The sequence below is a fragment of the Papio anubis genome, chromosome 2, assembly GCF_008728515.1.
Source record: "Papio anubis isolate 15944 chromosome 2, Panubis1.0, whole genome shotgun sequence".
Lineage (NCBI taxonomy): Eukaryota > Metazoa > Chordata > Mammalia > Primates > Cercopithecidae > Papio > Papio anubis.
The window spans coordinates 100,020,848-100,026,619 of record NC_044977.1 but is presented as its reverse complement, the minus strand read 5'-3'; the positions used below and the strand labels follow the sequence as shown (position 1 = coordinate 100,026,619).

The 5,772-nt window shown below is 41.3% G+C and overlaps 1 pseudogene; it reads right to left on the bottom strand.

Annotated features, from left to right (window-relative positions):
* Nucleotides 1-290: 290 nt before the first annotated feature.
* Nucleotides 291-4,370, bottom strand: LOC110742591 (annotated as a pseudogene).
* Nucleotides 4,371-5,772: the final 1,402 nt, after the last annotated feature.

The window sequence follows — 5,772 nt, the reverse complement described above, 5'->3', positions numbered from 1 at the left end:
GGTTTTGTGGCTCTCCTGACAAGCTGAGCTTTAATCAACTATAAATATTCTCTTTAGGGACATCTTTCAGTCACTGGGACCTTAGATTATCCTGATCCCAATTGAACTTTTGAGAGTTTCCTAGTTTACTACCTCTGAGGTCATCTCCCAATTTTGGCTTAGAAACTGGAAGTCATCAACTTTGACTATCTCCCTACAATCTTCAACATTCAAGGAATTCCTAATTTCCAACATCCTTTTCTTAACATAGAAATTCACCTTAAAGAAGATATTCTATTTCTTTTTTTTCCCCAAGCCAAACTGTTTCCAGCTTTATTAAAGATACTTTCCATAAACAATCATGGTATTTCAGGCAGGATGTGGGCAGACAATCATTAACAGTATATAACAAATTTTAAACTCCCTCCTTCAATGGACTACCAAAAAATCCAGAAGCCACTATAAAACCCAATGAAGTCTTCATCTGATGCTCTGCACAGGGAAAGTTTAGAGTGAGGGTTGACATTTCACATTTAGCATGTTGTTTAACAACTTTTCACAAGCCGACCCTGAGTTTCAGGAAGTGAAATGAAAATGGCAGAATTTGTCTGAAAATCCACAATCTAGAAATGGAACCACTGCTCTCTTGACAGGTGCCATCTCAGTAGCATCACTGGAAAGTCCAGATTGCCTGACACACTGGTAACCAATGACTGGGGATCAGGTCCCAACAGATGTCTGGGCTTAAGGGAGTTAAGTCTATGCTGAAGGATGGAAAGGGAGAAGGGGACATAAAAAAATTTTGTTTCTAGATATCACAAGGCTTTTGTGCCAAGGTGACCATCTGTGTCAAAGTCAGGGAATCCCTCCTCCTGGGAGCCAAGAGGAAGTCTTTCAAAACTAGAAGGGAAAGGTGTTTTCCCCACATCAATCCAGCTTCGGGGACATTCTATTAGTGACATATGCCCCTTCCCCCTAAAACAACAATGAAGTGTTCCGTGTGCTAATAGCATAGCTTTAAAAAAAAAAAGTAAAACAAAATTCTGCATTTTTATAAAACTCGATAAAAATATCATTTCAAGCTGTGCAGTCACCAAAAGTACACAGTTATCAAAAATGCACACACTTCACTTGGCATCTCCAGCACCTTCAGCTTTCTGTGCCCCGTCTGTTTTGGCATCTCCATTTTCTGCAGGGTTATTCCCCTCCTTGCCAGCATCAGCCTTTCCCTTTTTCCCTTTGGGTACCTTCTCTCCCTTCTTTGCAGGGGCCTTTTTAGACTTGGGCTCTGGCTTTGGAGGAGCAGGTTTAGCCGATAACCTCACAGATCTTCTCTGTGGTTCATCCTTCACCTTGGCTTTATCTCCTTTAGCATCCCCTTCAGCCTTTCTATCGGGCATGGTGGTGGTGGCGACGGTGGTGGGACGTAGGCACTGGGTGCGGGATGCAGCAGCACACTTGCTTTCATTGTCTGGGAATCATTCTCGCCTCTTCTTCTTCTGAAGATGCTCTCTTTCTTTGGTGAGATTCTTCCCTTTAACTCTTCTGTTCTGTGCCTCAGATGGCATTGCTATTCCATGACTAAAGTCTCAGGGTATAACATCCACCCTCATCACTTGGTAAGATGACCAACTCATCCCAGTTTATCCAGGACTTTCCTGGTTTTAACAATAAAAAAGCTTGTCTCCCAGGGAATCCCTCTGTCCCAGACAAGCCAAGATGGTACTATGATTTGAATATTTATCTTCTCCAAAGTTTACATTGAAATTTAATGTGGAAGTAATCGAGAGGTAAGGCCTTTAAGAGGTGATTGGACCTAAAGGTCTCTTCCCTCTTGAATGGATTAACCCATTCATGGATTACTGAATTAGTAAATTATCATCGGAGTGGGGCTGGTGGCTGTATAAGATGAGGAAGAGAGAACTAATCTAGCACATTCATCCCCCTCACCATGAGATGCCCTGCACAGCCCCAGGGCTCTTCAGACAGTCCCCACCAGCAAGGTTTTCACCACTTGTTTTCCCTTGACCTTGAACTGTCCAGGCTCCAGGGCTGGAAGAAATATTTTTCCTTATAAATTACCTAGTTTCTGGTATTATGTTATAAGCAACAGACAATGTAATAAGACAGAAAATTGATACCAAGAAGTGGGGTTGTTGCTGATAACAAATATCTGAAAATGTGGAAGTGGCTTTGGAACTGAGTAATGGGCAGAGGCTGGAAGAATTTGCAGGAGCAGGCTAGAAAAAGCCTAGATTCTTGTGAGAGCTTAGAAGACAAGAAGACTAGGGAAAGTTTGGACCTCCTTAGGGATTGGTTAAGTGGTCCTGACCAGAATGCTGATAGAAATATGGACAGTAAAGATCATTCTTATGAGGTTTCAGAAGAACTGAGAAACAAGGTATTAGAAACTGGTGTAAAGGCCATCTTTATTATAAACTAGCAAAGAACTTGTGGGCTTTGTGTTCATGACCTAGGGCTTTATGGAATGCAGAACTTAAGAGCAATTCATTAGAATATCTGTGGAAGAAATATCTAAGCAGCAAAGCATTCAGGTTGCTGGCTGGTTGCTTTTAACCCCTCAAATTAAACTGTGAGAAGGAAAAAAAATGACTTAAAGACGGAATTTATAATCAAAAGCAAGCAAAATGGAAAGATGTGGAAAACTCTCAGCCTGGCCATGTGAAGAGTAAAAAAGTGTTTGGGAGAGAAAACCAAGGGTGTGGCCCAGCAACTTTTTGCTAAGGTGATTAGTACAGAGAGAAGAGATCATCAAAAGAATGGAAGAAGGACTTCAAAGGCATTTCAGAGATTTTCAAGGCTGCCCCTATCATCACAGGCCCAGCAACCTAGGAGGGCAGAGTGGTCTGGGGGGTCAGACCCAAGGGTGCCCTCCACAGACTTGCCTCTCAGGATCCCCTTGGGTCTCTGTTCCCTACACTCCAGCACAGTGCTCCTCAGCTACCCCGGTGGTGGCTCAAAGTGTCCCCACTGTTCTGGAAGGTACAAGTTATAAACCTTGGTGGCATCCACATGGTGTTGATTCTGCAGGTCCATAGAATGCAAAAACTATGGAGATATGGCACCTTTCACCTAGATTTCAAAGACTGTTGCTGAAAGCCCGGGAGGCCAGGCAGAGACTTGTCACAGGGACATAGCTACTGCAGAGATCCCCGACTAGAACAATGCCTAGTGGAGATGTGGGGTGGGAGCTGTCAAAGAGCATCACCACTAGGGCACTACTTAGTGGAGCTGTGGGGGCCGGACCATCACTGATACCTCAGAACCGTGGAGTCATCGGTAGCATACAACACCTGCCTGGGAAAGTTTCAGGCACAAAACTCCAACCCATATGAGCAGCCACATAGGCTATACCCAGCAAAGCCATGGGGATGTGGCTGCTAAGGCCTGTGGGGGACCATATCAGCGCCCTCTAGACTTCCACACTCATAGATAAGAGACTAGATCAGGGAGAAGACCATTCAGGGTGATGATCTCATTTAACTGGACTCCTTGGTGAGCTTGGCTTTGGAGTTCTCTCTTTATACATGTGTGCCTGAGGAGGGAAAGATGGATGGGGGAGAGGCCAAAACTGGGCATTTCTCCATCTAAATGCTTATGGATTCAAGGACCTTGAGAGGCAGACCAGGCCTCTGCTGCATATGTAACCATAGAATATGGGCATCTAGGACCCAAATAGCTCCTGAACAAGGAAGGAGATCCAAGAGATATTCAGGTAATGTTTACAACCCACAGAGAGTGCCCAATTTCTGGTTTCTAAGCCATATGGGACTTCCCAGGAGGGGCCAGTGTAAAGTAGTCAGCAAGCCCTGAACAAGTCACAACTGACTTGGAAACAATCCTGATTGGTCTGCCCCGATTTCTTGTCCCAAACCTTTCTAGGACATTTTCCAGTTGCCTCTGATCTTCCTTGGGTTGATTAGTAAGCCATTTCCTGAGTGATTCACATGCCACTTTCAGTCTCCTTCTCAGTCAGTGCCCAGACTCTTCACTGGGTAGGTTTTAAAAATAATAATAAACTTTCGAAGAGCAATTTTAAGTTCACAGCAAAATTGAGCAGGACGTACAGAGGGTTCCCATATACTTCTGTCTCCACACATGCACAGCCTCCCCCACTATCAATATCCTGCACCACAGTGGTACATTTGTTACAATTGATGAATATACCCTTACACCTCATTATCTCCCGAAGTCCATAGTTTTCATTAGCATTCACTGTTGGTGTTGTACATTCTATAGGTTTGAACAAACATACAATCACATGGATCCACGATTGTAGTATCATACGGAGTAGTTTCACTGTCCTAAAAATCCTCTACATTTTGCCTGTTCATCCCTTCCTCCCCTCTAACACCTGGCAACCACTCATCTCTTTACTGTCTCCATGGTTGCCTTTTCCAGAATGTCATATAGTTGGAGTCATACAATATGTAGACTTTTCAGGTTGGCTTCTTTCACTAGTGATAATGCATTTAAATTTCCTCCATGTCTTTTCATGGCTTGATAGCTCATTTCTTTTTAACACTTAATAATATTCCATTGTTCAGATGTACCACAGTTTATTGATCCAGTCACCTACTGAAGGACATCTTGGTTGCTTCTAAGTTTTGGTAATTATTAATAAAGCTGCTGTAAACATCTATTTGTAAGTTTTTTTGTGGACGTAAGTTTTCAACTCTTTTGGGTATATACCAAGGAGCATGATTAATGGATTCTATGATAAGAGCATGTTTAGTTTTGTAAGAATCTATCAAACTGTCTTCCAAAGTAGCTGTCCCATTTTGCATTCCCATCAGCAATGAATGAGAGTTCCTGTTGCTCCACGTCTTCACCAGCATCTGGTTCTGTAGGTATTTTAGATTTTGGCCGTTCTAATAGATGCATAGTGACATTTCACTGTTGTTTTAATTTGCAATTCCCTAGTGACATGATATTGAACATATTTTCATATGCTTACTTGCCATCTGTATGTCTTCTTTGGTTAGATGTCTGTTCAGGACTTTGGCCCATATTTTAATTGGGTTGTTCACTTTCTTTATTTATGTTTTAAGAGTTCTTTGTTTTATGTAACAGTCCTTTATCAGATGTGTCTTTTGCAGATGTTTTCTCCCAGTCTATGATTCATCTTTTGATCCTCTTGATATTGTATTATACAACGTAGAAGTTTTTAATTTTAATGAAGTCCAGCTTTTTAATTCTTTCTTTCACACATCATTCCTTTGTTGCTGTATTTAAAAGGTCATTGCCAAACCAATGATCACCTAAATTTTCTCCTATGTTACCTTCTCAGGGTTTTGTAGTTTTTATTTTTACATTTAGGTCCATGATTCATTTTGAGTTAATACGTGTGAATAGTACAAGGTCTGTTTTTAGATTCTTTTCTTTTCTTTCTTTTTTTTTTGCAAGGAAATGTCCCATTATTCCAACACCATTTGTTGAAAAAACTATCTTTTCTTCATTGCATTTGCCCCTTTGTCAAATATTAGTTGACTATTTATCTAAGTATATTTATGGGCTGTCTATTTTGTTCCATTGATCTATTGTTTCATCGGTACCACACTGTCTTTATTACCATACCTTTATAGTAAGTCTTCGAGTAGTGTCAGTACTCCAATTTTGTTGTTCTTCAGGATTACATTAGCTATTCTGGGTGTTTTGCTTTTCCACATAAACTTTAGAATTACTTTGTCAATATTCACATAACTTGCTGGGATTTTAATTGGAATTGCATTGAATGTATAGATCAAGTTGGGAAGGGCTGACAATAACAAT